Here is a 13548-nt window from a genome sequence, read left to right on the forward strand (position 1 = left end):
CGCGTTGAAATATTTGTATGCTCAAATCCAGCTCAAAATTTTTTTGCACACGTTTTAGACCATTTGGAGCATTTTTTGAAAAATTGAAAAAATCGGACGGACGCGTACGCGCGCGCGCATATACGCACGCACAGCTCACATGCAATTGAAATTTCCAGTTTTTTCACTTTGATCGCATGTCTGAAATGTCAAGGAATATTTATACCACGTTTCAAGTCAATCCGACTCAATATGACGTCATACGGGGCCCGTCAAAGTTGAAATTCCGCGCGCGCGTCAATGGCGATATACAGTGCAACTATGCCAAAAAACTGCCAATTTTAAATCCGATTTTACTCGTCAGGATGGACGGTGACCCCCCATTTTCTTTACATATATTGAAAGCTGATGAGTTGTACATGTCATTTCATGGGTAGGTAATGCTGACAAAATGATTAAAAGATATCAAATTTCTTAATAAAGTAAAAAAAGTAAATTTTCAAAATGACGTCATCAAATTACAAGTTTACTCGAGCGTATCTCACTTATCCTCTGCCAATTTTCTCCCATATTTCAGTATGTTGTAGCTTATGAAATGTTCTTTCATTAATGTAAAAACAACATTTTGATTGGATGACGTCATCGCCTCGTAAAAATGGATTGAATGTATCCTTGTAGAATTTGACCAGTTTACGTGTTATCTCTATGGGAGAGCAGTTTTTCTGGCAGTGAAAATTGACATGACTCTCTTTTTCGAGCACTAGCTCACTTTTGCTTCGGTGAATTTTTCCCAGATTTTAGTATGTTGTAGCTGAGACTTTGGGCTATCGTAAGTGTGCCCTTCATTTTTTCATACGACGTCGGCATCACGTCGAAAAAACTTGGTTGAAAATGGCACGTGGCTTCGATGCAGCGTCATTTTGCTTAATACACAGGGCCTATGGAGCATGAAATAGGTCATTGCATAGCGCATCCGACTCGTAATCCTAAGGTCCCTGGTTCGAGGCTCACCCCTGCCAATATTTTTTTTTTCATTTTTTTAAACACTTTTTTTTTTCTTTTTCTTTAGTTAGTCTTAATCTCCCTTCCTAACTTTATCTTTTTCTGATTTTTTTATGCTTCTCCTTCAAATTTCTATAAAATAACATTTTTTCTTTATTTTTCTTTCTTTCTACTACTTTCTGTGCAATAGATGAACAACAACAATGGCTATCAATCCCATATTTTGCACATGTTTAGTTCATGTCACGTACATTATTTCATAAAATAACAACTACTTGATCAGACACCATCTTGGGTATGTAAATTAGGGTCAAAGGTCATAAATGTTTCATCCTGTATCTTGGTGAATACATGTCCTATCTTTCCCATATTTTGCACACACAAAGACCATGTAACAAGGATCATTTCACAAAATAACCACTTTTTGCTCAGACGCCATCTTGTCTGTGCAAAGTGAGGTCAAAGGTCATATGTACTTCTTTCTGTATTTTCGTTATGACGTGTTATCTCTATGGGAGGGATTTTTTTTTTAATGTGAAAATCGACATGCTTTTCTTTATCGAGCACTAGCTCTCACTTACCCTTCGGTGAATTTCTCCCAGATTTTATGTTGTACCTAAGACTTTGCATTTTGCATCTTGGTGAATACCTGTCCTATCTTTGCCATATTTTGCACACGATTATAGATGATGTCGCAAGAATCATTTCACAAAATAACCACTTTTTCCTCAGATGCCATCTTGGGAGTGTAAAGGTGGGTCAAAGGTCATATGTATTCGTTGCTGTATCTTCGTTATTCAGTGTATACAGAATTGGTACCAAAGATGGCAGATATGACTCCCTTTTCTAAATGAGAATCCAAACGTCACACGGCCAATGTCTCTAAACACAGATGAAACTTGTATTGTCATGCCTATTACGATCAGGACTCGAATCATTGATTAAAAAAAAAATCGGATCACCTTAATTTGTCAGTGATGACAAATTACAATCTCTAGTTAGGTGATCCGAGTATCCTTCGGATCACCTTCTGTATCTGTACGGATTCTTTCTTCTTCTTTCTTTCTTTATTTCTCCGCAAAAGTTGTGCAGAGGTTAGCTCAGAAAGTCCGCTGCCTATCAATTTCAAAATCATACCATGTATGCATCATGTCCCAAAGACGACAAATCTAATGTATCAATGTGATCAGTTGACCGTGACGTCACTATGACGTCATTATATGAAAACACATTCTCAATCATATCTCATTAATGGAATAAAAATTTTCAATGAAATTTACGTCACATATATTTGAAGTTATGCGCATTTTACTCATGTTCTCAAAATTCATATTTTCTCTTAAAACGTGCGCGTACGCGCGCGTTAAAATATTTGTATGCTCCAATCGAGCTCAAATTTTTTTTGCACACGTTTCAGACCATTTGGAGCATTTTTTGAAAAATTGAAAAAATCGGACGGACGCGTACGCGCGCGCGCATATACGCACGCACAGCTCATATGCAATTGAAATTTCCCGTTTTTTTCACTTTGATCGGATTCTGAAATGTCAAGGAATATTTCTACCAAGTTTCAACTCAATCCAACTCAATATGACGTCATACGGGCCCGTCAAAGTTGAAATTCCGCGCGCACGTCAATGGCGATGTACAGTGCAACTATGCCAAAAAACCACCAATTTTAAATCCGATTTTACTCGTCAGGATGGACGGTGACCCCCCATTTTCTTTACATATTTTGAAAGCTGATGAGTTGTACGTGTCATTTCATAGGGTGGCAATGTTGACAAAATGATTAAAAGATATCAAATTTCTTAATAAAGTAAAAAAAGTAAATTTTCAAAATGACGTCATCAAATTTCAAGTTTATTCGAGCGTATCTCACTAGTCCTTTGTCAATTTTCACCCATATTTCAGTATGTTGTAGCTTATTTAATGTTCTTTCAAACATAAAATTACAAAATTTTGACTGGATAACGGTATCACCTCGTAAAAATGGGTTGAAAGTAATCTTGTCAAATTTGACCAGTTTACGTGTTATCTCTATGGGAGTGCAGTTTTTTTGGAAATGAAAATTGACATGACTATCTTTATCGAGCACTAGCTCACTTACCCTTCGGTAAATTTCTCCCAGATTTAAATATGTTGTAGCTGAGACTTTACGCTACCGTAAGTGTGCCCTTCGTTTTTTCATACGTTGTCGGGATCACGTCAACAATTTTGGTTGAAATTCAGGCTTATCTTCTATGTATTGAGATATTTCTTTCTTTCTGCAACTTTCTTTGCAATAACTCAAGAAAAACGGCCTCTATCACTTCCATATTTTGCACATGTTTAGTTCATGTCACGTAAATTATTTCATAAAATAACGACTACTTGATCGGACACCATTTTGGGTATGTAAATGAGGGTCAAAGGTCATAAGTGTTTCATCCTGTATCTTAGTGAATGCATGTCCTATCTTTGCCATATTTTGCACACGCAAAGACCATGTTACAAGGATCATTTCACAAAATAACTACTTTTTACTCAGATGCCATCTTGTCTGTGCAAATTTTGGTCAAAGGTCATATGTACTTCTTTTTGTGTCTTGGTTATGACGTGTTATCTCTATGGGAGGGATTTTTTTTAATGTGAAAATTGACATGGTTGTCTTTATCCAGCACTAGCTCACTTACCCTTCGGTGAATTTCTCCCAGATTTTAATATGTTGTAGCTGAGACTTTGCGTTATCGTCAAGTTGCCCTTCGTTTTTTCATACGATGTCGGAATCACGATGAAAAAACTTGGTTGAAATTAAAGCTTATCTTCTATGTATTGAGATATTTCTTTTTTCTGCAACTTTCTTTGCAATAACTCAAGAAAAACACGCCCTATCACCCCCATATTTTGCACATGTTTAGTTCATGTCACGTACATTATTTCATAAAATAACAACTACTAGATCGGACAACATCTTGGGCATGCAAATTAGGGTCAAAGGTCATTTATGTTTCATCCTGTATCTTGGTGAATACATGTCCTATCTTTCTCATATTTTGCACACGTAAAGACCATGTTACAAGGATCACTTCATAAAATAATCACTTTTTGCTCAGATGCCATCTTGTCTGTGCAAAGTGGGGTCAAAGGTCATATGTACTTGTTTCTGTATCTTCGTTATGACGTGTTATCTCTATGGGAGAGAATTTTTCTAGATGTGAAAATTGACATGATTGTCTTTATCGAACACTAGCTCACTTACCCTTCAGTGAATTTCCCCCAGATTTGAATATGTTGTAGCTGAGACTTTGGGCTATCGATAATGTTCGCTCTGTTTTTTCATACGACGTCGTCATCACGTCAAAAAACTTGGTTGAAATTAATGCTTATCTTCGATGTATTGAGATATTTCTTTCTTTCTGCAACTTTCTTTGCAATAACTCAAGAAAAACAGCCCCAGGTGTCAAAGGTCACATGTACTTCTTTGTGTGTCTTCGTTATGACGTGTTATCTCATGGGGGGGAATATTTCTAGATGTGAAAATTGACATGATTGTCTTTATCGAGCACTAGCTCACTTATGCTTCCGTGAATTTCTCCCAGATTTTAATATGTTATAGCTGAGACTTTGGGCTATCGTAATGTGCCCTTTGTTTTTTTATGCGATGTCAGGATCACGTCAAAATACTTGGTTGAAAATAAAGCTTATCTTAGACGTTTTGAGATATTTCTTTTTTTCTGCAACTTTCTTTGCAATAACTCAAGAAAAACAGCTCCTATCATCCCCATATTTTGCACATATTTAGTTCATGTCACGTACATTATTTCATAAAATAACAACTACTTGATCAGACACCATCTTGGGCATGTAAATTGGGTCAAAGGTCATCAATGTTTCATCCTGTGTCTTGGTGAATACTAGACAGAAAGATCCGTCTGTCCGGAGGACTCTTTTATGTTTTGCCATTAACGCTGTCGGAGGGGATCCGTGAAGCCAGACGCAGTCTCCGCGGAACATTCCCCGACGGACAGATACAGACCGATCTTTCGGTCAAGGTGAATACATGTCCTACCTCTTCCATATTTTGCACACGCAAAGACCATGTTACAGGGATCACTTCACAAAATAATCACTTTTTGCTTAGATGCCATCTTGTCTGTGCGAAGTGGGGTCAAAGGTCATATGTACTTCTTTGTGTATCTTCGTTGTGCCGTGTTATTTCTGTGGGAGGGAATTTTTCTAGATGTGAAAATTGACATGATTGTCTTAAATATCGAGCACTAGCTCACTTACCATTCGGAGATTTTCTCCTTGATTTTAATATGTTGTAATCGTATGTGTTCCCTTTGGTTTGTCATACGATGTCGGGATCACGTTAAAAAATTTGGCTGAAATTAAAGCTTATCTTCGATGTTTTGAGTTATTTCTTTCTTTCTGCAACTTTCTTTGCAATGACTCAAAACACCCTCATATTTTGCACATGTTTAATTCATGTCACGTACATCATTTCATAAAATAACAGCTATTTGATCGGACATCATCTTGGATATGCAAATTAGGGTCAAAGGTCATAAATGTTTCATCCTGTATCTTGGTGAATACCGGTCCTATCTTTCCCATATTTTGCACACGTATAGACGATGTCGCAAGAATCATTTCACAAAACAACCACTTTTTGCTCAGATGCCATCTAGGGAGTATGAAGGTGGGTCAAAGGTCATATGTGCTTGTTGCTGTATCTTCGTTATAGTGTATGCAGAATTTGGCACCAAAGATGACAGATATGACTCCATTTTTCTAAATGAGAATCCAAACATCACACGGCCAATGTCTCTAAACACAGATGAAGTCTGTATGGTCATGCCTATTACGATCAAGACTCGAATCACTGATTTGTATTTTAAAAAAAAAAATGTTTTAATACTGTAGAAGAATTTTGCTCCACAAGCTAAGGTTCTGGACAATTGTGATTACCAAAGCAACATCTTTTGTGACAAACACACATACACACAGACACAGACACACACACAGACACACACACACACAGACACACACGTTTGAAAAAACCCCAAAAGCAACTTGCCTTGCATATCTACGCCTCTGAATAGCTTAGGAAGAAAGTAGATTCTTATCATATTTTGATTGTTGTGATATGTTTCTTTATTGCATTCTTAAAAGATTCACCAAGGGTCAGCTACTCTGGTTACTCTCATGGTCATGGTCATGGTTAATTCCATCTGCGTACACATAGGTGAACAACAGAAATATTCATATTCCATAAATAATGTTGCTTTCGTGTTACACAGTTTCTGTTGTGTGCATATTCTTTTAACACTTGCCTGTTAAACAATGTATAGCTCATACAACTGTACTTTGCTATTGCATATACAGTGTATTCCTTTTTATCCACCCACATACCTGTAGTTAGCACAATCACCATTGTGTGCTTAATGCATGCTCTTATGAATGATATTGAACCGGCTACTCTTATCATCTGAAAATTATCTTACTATTCCTATTTGATACACCAGATATTTGTTGTCACATGAAAAAAGCATAGTTTACTTTGTAACCACACATTCAACCTCTTATGTGCATACGTGTGTAAGCTTTTTTGCTCTTACTCTTGATGAATGCATGCTCTGACTCATTAAAATGATTGTGCAATAAAGTTTTATTCGAGACCTAATTTCAGGCTTTCTAACATTTTTTTTTTGGTAAGATAATGAGAAACCTTTTATGAAATATGAAAGAACATGTAAATCCATGAAAAATTCAAGTTTCAGTCATTCCAAACCTGATTTTCTTCAATTAAACTTTGAATTCCTCTTCAAATGGTATGCTACATACTACTTCATAAGTTACTAGGTATCCTGCGAAAAGTTAAAAGCACGATCCTCATCTCCACCAATACTGTGCCATCCCTTTACACTGTCACATACAATGGTTGGGGATTAACAGCCAATGCACTTTTTGTATGTATTGCTGTATCTCTACGTCAAAGTGGCACATGTACAGGTATATTTTACTCCGCTGTTATATCACTACCTGCCTTGCATGCAATGAACAAAATGAACTAATCAAGTATTTGATCTCAAGACTTAAAATATTGGTTACAGCTCGTTATTGTGTAGGTTCGTTATTTCGAAGGCTCTTTAGTCAAAAGATTTGGTATTTCGAAGGTTCATTGTTCCGAATTTCATTTCGGATTAATGAATCTTTGGAATAACAAACCTTAGGAATAACGCCACAAATGTTCGGATAATGAACCCTTTTTCATTTTCGGATTAACGAACCTTTCGGTGCAGGAAATTTCTGTGTTTCGGATTAACGACCCTTCAGAATAGCGAACCTTGGGAATAATTTTAACAAACAAGCACCCAAAATATCAACACTAAATACATAATTTATGCACTGTGTCTGTTCTCAAATCATGAAACTAATCCAATTTTTATTGAAATAAGGCTGCAAGTACACAATTACACTGTACGGTAGCTGCAACTTTTGCATACATGTGCCGGTATTAATAATTTTACCACATTCTGAAGTGCATGTCAGCTTCAAACTGATTCATAGTTTGTGTGTTACAGTTCCGTTGACATAACACCTTCAGTCTTGCTCCAAGGGAAATATCTATCCATAATTTTCACCACTGTATGAATAAGCGTAGAACTCTGAAATCTGAACTAAACTGACACAATACAGCTGCATCAACTACAACAGAGCTTTAAATTGATTTCTGCAATTATTCTCAACTCTCATCAACTCATTCATTATTTATGGCTGCATCACAGGAAGTCTCATTTTTTCCATTTCCATGTCTACAAAACATGCAATGTTCATGCCCTAATTTCTGTGCCATGTGACTTAACTTTCTTTCATGTCAGTTGCAAACTTGGTCAATTTGCTTCAACCCAACTTTGACATTTATGTTTACATGTGCAATTTCCAGCAATTATGGGTTTATACATGAGTCTTTATACCCTGTATGTAACATGAAATTGTACTTTAAATTGCAATTGCATGGCCAAATAAATAAATGAATAAATAAATAAGTAAATGAATGAAACAAATAAATATAACAAAAATAGTAACAATAACAATAATAATACCTGTGCAATTACAGTCTAAGCACATTCACTGACAGACATTTTTAGAATGGCATGTTTTGCTCACACAACATTCCATTGTTGCATACCTCATAATTCGCATCTGTGCAATTCTACATGTAACATTTACATACCAATATCAAACAAAAGACCCTTGATTTATCACTTCCATTTGCATATTTGGGGGATTTCCTTCTGTGACATGAACTTTCAACTGACACACATCCATCATACTCATCTGTTGAGAATGAGAAGGGCATTAAGTTGTCTTGAACATTATAGATTCAGTGGCACCTTAAAGCCCTTATCATTCTCAACTGACAATATGTGGCAGATTCCTGTAAAAAAAGGCTGAAAAAAAAAAATCAGCTTTCCCAGACAACAACACTCGATGTTTTCCAATGAGGTATACAATTTTGCCCAATTAACATTAACCTCTGTTGTATCTTTCAATATAAAGTGAAAAACACAGCAAATAGTAACAAGAAAATTATGACACCCTTCCAGTTTTGCTCAGCCAAGAAGCCTCAATTTCATGATGTATCCCTATTTCCATAAAGATTGCTTCAAAACTGTAAGAATTCTCTACGCAACATTTGCAACAGACAGTCCAACTGGTCACACACTGATTTCTACTGTATAATACCCTGTTAATACACTTCATGTGATCTTCTCATTACCAAAATAACTGTACGTGAAAATACTAGCTTAAATACGGATGTAGAGCTAGGCAAATTTGACTTTGACAAAAATGGTGACCATTATGAAAATGGCTATATATCTTTATTAGCAAGTTTTTGATATTAGAGATTAAATACATTGTTGGGTGCAAATGTTTTCCTGTGGTATTTTCAGTCAAACATCAGTAATTTTACTGTGTGCATAACATCTCAGATTTGACCTGTGACAAAAATAGCTACCTTTCAAGATGCTTGCCAGCACCCTTTTTTTTTTTGTGGGTTTGAAACTCAGGCCAATTCCCCCTGCACAAAAAAAAAAAAAAAAAAAAAAATCAAAACAAAACAAAACAAAACAAAACAAACAACAAAACACAACAACAACAACAACAACAACAAATAAGGAGCTGCACACTGCAAAGTCACATTCTGGCATTGTCAACTTTAACACTCTGCATCTATTCTTTTCTTTCAGCGACACTCCAACAAACTACAAATTGCTCCATTGAGCTGCATCTACTCCTCAATAGTATGTAAGTCTGCATAGCATAGAAGGCGCTGAATACGGTTGTGATTTGTTCATAGGTAGTCCAGGTACCCACGCAATCTTTCTGCCTTGTTACAAAAACAAGACGCTAAGCCACAGCCACTAAAAACATGAAACATTGGCATGGCAACACATCAGCCAAGTTTTGGTGATCCCATAAAGAAGCTATGAACCTGAAGTTCTTCCCAGCTCCAAAGGCAATCCACTGTTCATGGATATTCCGGTGATGGCTGCTGCTAGGACAAGCTCAAAGGGTGCAACACTTGTATGAACAGTGCATATTGGCACGTTGCTAATCTGCGAATGTACGGCATCCTATAGGTGCACAAGTATATGATGTACCAGTGTCTGCCTCCTCACACGTGCACGGTGCTATCATCTGACATGTCCGGACAATCGCAGCAAAGAATGTCACTACCTTGTGTGGTGATGAGATCTTTGTTGGTGCTAATGTCTCTTCCATTAGAGACCAAGAAGTACAGCAGAGTCGTCTGGTTTTAATTATGTTATGCAAAAAATGTTGCCATTTTAGTAACCACAGTTGATAGCTCAAATTGTCTCCTGCTCAGTTTGCTCTCATGCTGCAAGAATCTGTCTGCAACCTATCTGCTTCTTCTTCTTCTTCTTCTCGAGTCACCACACAAGTCCTGCCCAGTGCAGAGTGCAGGATCCGGCTTTGGTGTTGAAAGTCTCCAGATCATTGACAGTGCATGGCTCTGGTAGGAGGGGGCAGACCAAAAGATGTTGCATTGTCTGATCCTGCCCACAGTTGCAAGCAGTTTCTCCATCCCTATTGTAGTCCCATTTCTGCATGAGGACTTTGCATCGTCCTGTTCTTGTCCGTAGGCGATTCAGGCATGACCAGGTGGGCCATGCCTCACTTGAACCCGGAGGGAGTGATTCACTTGGTCCATAGGAGAGCTTATTCGTCACAGACTGGAGGTGGTTGGACCATAGGGTAATCCTTCGACCGTGGGCGGTGCCATCAAGGGATTCGGTTGAATGGAGAAAACTGCGTCTGGATTTGAGTCTCTTTTTAGCAAGTTCGCGATTGTAGAGTGGGTGGCGAGGGTTAACTTCTTGCTTGGTTTTCTCCATCTGTGCTGAGACCTCTCGCCTGATGTGTGGTGGGGCAATACCACACAGTTAATAAAGGTCATCTACTCTTGTTGGTCGCAGACATCCAGAGATAGCTCTGCAAACTGCATTCAGGACTGGGTTGATCCTATCTGCTGCAATGTGTGTTTAGATCTGACACAATGTGATATGAGTCAGGATATCCTCAAAACGCATCGTCAACCAAAAATCACTATGGAATAATCCCTGGAATATAACTTCTAGGGCTGCTCCATTGGACCCCCTTTGCCATAGTGTAGAGTGCTTGATTACATGTAAGGACTGGAATCTGACCGGGGTTCAGGACATCAACTACAGTCTTCATGATGTCCATTACTTGGCGCATCATGGCTTTAAAAATTGACTTGTCACAATATTGACTCAATTATTTGCCACTTTAACTAAAACATGGACAATGAAATTCCTGATTTATACACACACACACACACACACACACACACACTCACACATACAAATAGTTCCAATCCTTAAATTGATTTGACAATGTCAAAGAATTTCAAATAAACAATGGCAATCATTATGACAATGGCAGCCTTTTTTGACACTAACCAATGCTCAGCTGAATATAAAAACAGTAGAAACTGCTGATCTGTGATTTATAATACAAAAGAGAAACATTTCTTCCCTTCAACTTTAAACCTTTATAAACAATATCAAAAAACATCAATTAACAATGGCAGCTTTCTTGAAGAAAGCAAGCAGCTACAAAAATGGCACCACTTTTGTCACAGGTCATATCTGATATGTAGGCAATAAATATCTATTAAAACATATAACTAAAACATCAATACTGCTGGAATTGATTACACTTACAATGAAACAAAATATTGAATAAGCAATGAGAGCTACTTTCAACATGGCCATCATTTTCTTTCAAGTCACATTGACAATATGTTATATGGACACTAAATTTCCTAATGCACAATTTATAACACAAAAGATTTTTCCATCATTTGATTCAATTCAAATGACAATATTCAACAATTCTAAATATGACAAAGCAACCTCTTCAAATATATTTTTCCCCAGAAAAATGCAGCATCTAGAATTACCACTGAAACATATTCTACACACAAATTCCATTCTTGTTTCATGAAAACCCTCAAATGGTTTAAAATTTTACTTTATCTGCACTTGGTGAATGTAAGGTATTATGGGTCAATTTTTGTTTTTCGCATGATGCATCAGAAATAACTGAGTGTCTTGCAGAAATTTGTGTCATGCCATTGCAATTAATCCTCTGGAAAAATTCGAGGTAGCTACATGTAGTGCTTACTTGCTACTCCCACACAGAGAAGCAGTGTAAGTTTTGAAACTCTCTTTAAAAAACATGTTTTTGTTTTTTGTTTTGTTTTTTACTATCCAACATAAATCAAATGGACTTCTTTTTTTTAGTTTCATATCTCAGAAGTATTTAAAAGTATGAAGTGATTACACGCATTATATTTAGTAAAATGTGCTAGACTTTATGGCATAAATTTATGAAGATGGTAAAATTGAAATCATGGACTATTTGAATAGAGCCTTAAATATTGCATGGCCTATTTCATTACAAAATCAGTCACTTTGTAATGTTTCAAAATGTTGAATGAAATGAACATTTTTTAAAGAAATGGTCATTACGTTGACAAATGACTAATTTCCTAACAAAATAGGCCACACCACGCCTAGTGCTCCATACAAATTGTCCATGGTCTCAACTATGTTTTCAATTGTACCATGGACATGAATGCAGGTCTTTAGGGCAAGTTGAGCCATAGCTCAATTTGCCACATAGACCCTGTTTACGATGCGAGGCTTGGCCGCAGTTCAACGATAGCCCAGCCAACCTCCATTTCAGTGTAAACGTGCAAAAGGCCAAATGCAAGGCCAAAGTTGGCCTTGCATTTGGCCTCGCTCTGGAGGTGGCTAAGCCGCGGCTGAGCCTGGCCTTTTTCTCTGTGTAAACGCAAATGGGGCCAAATGCGCTGCCAATTTTATTCTGGTTTCCAAACCCCGTACTTGTACTATTTCACTATTCAGGATATTAACCCCCTCAACATCGAAAACTAGCATAGTTTAATGTGATCTTGTCCTGCAAAGGATCTTTCCCTTCAGAAAAGGCCTTTGCCCGAACGGTGATTTCGTTGCCATGAAATTCAGTTGGCAAAGGGTCTGAAAACCAGACAACACCGAATTGTGTTTGTTTACAAGTAGAGCGCCACTATGACAAAATATTAAAAGGTTTGAAATAAAAGCGCGGCCGAGCCCAGTAGTGTAAAGGAACAAAATTGCGGGGCTTGGCCTCGCAATTGAGGTTATGCTCAACCACGGCTTGGCCGCAGCATGGTGCAGCCCCACACTGTAAACAGGGTCATAGAGTCTTCCTCAACTAACCCCACACCTAGAGCATTACTGAAGGTTTACATATATGTGCATACACAAAATATATGCATCAATTACAGACCAAGTCTCTCATTATGGTGAGACTCATGCATTTAGGGTCTGTCTCACGATTTCACACATAGTACCCATTTTTCTCAGACATCAAGTGAAATTGCAACTTGAACCAAAAATGAGGAGTGTAGCTAAAAGGATTGAAGTGATGCTTGCAATTGAAGGTGTATTTCCCTTCATCATGCCAAATTAGCAAACAATAGTCACTTAATTATGCACCAGATCCTTTATTAACAGCTACAAATTTAAAAAAGGCTCCTTACTGTGGGAGGGGGAATACCCTTCTCGTTTGCGCGAGCGCAAAGACACTAAGTCATGAAAATCTTGTTGTTAATTTTTTTTAAACTTTGCATCTTTGCAATTATTCAAAGGATAAAACAGAAAAAAAGACCCACACTTGCTTCTCACAATCATCATCTAATATCTAAGTCATAGCTTTGATCCATAATGGAAAAATGTGAAAATACTGCACATTTGCATTTCACATACTTCTACTTTTATGGTCTACATTTTGGTTTTGCCCTTAATCAAAGACGTTTCTGTGTCAATCACGAAAACAATATGGTGGTGTAAATGATTATGCTATGGGTCATTAACACGTTACCACTTGAGTGTCTCCAGGGACGGTGGCTTAACATGCCACTATGGCTAACTTACCGTACCTTCCAATACTACACATGAT

The sequence above is a fragment of the Diadema antillarum genome, unplaced genomic scaffold (genome assembly GCF_040938485.1).
Source record: "Diadema antillarum isolate AM-2024a unplaced genomic scaffold, OU_Dant_1.0 seq00000924_RagTag, whole genome shotgun sequence".
NCBI classification, from domain to species: Eukaryota; Metazoa; Echinodermata; class Echinoidea; order Diadematoida; family Diadematidae; genus Diadema; species Diadema antillarum.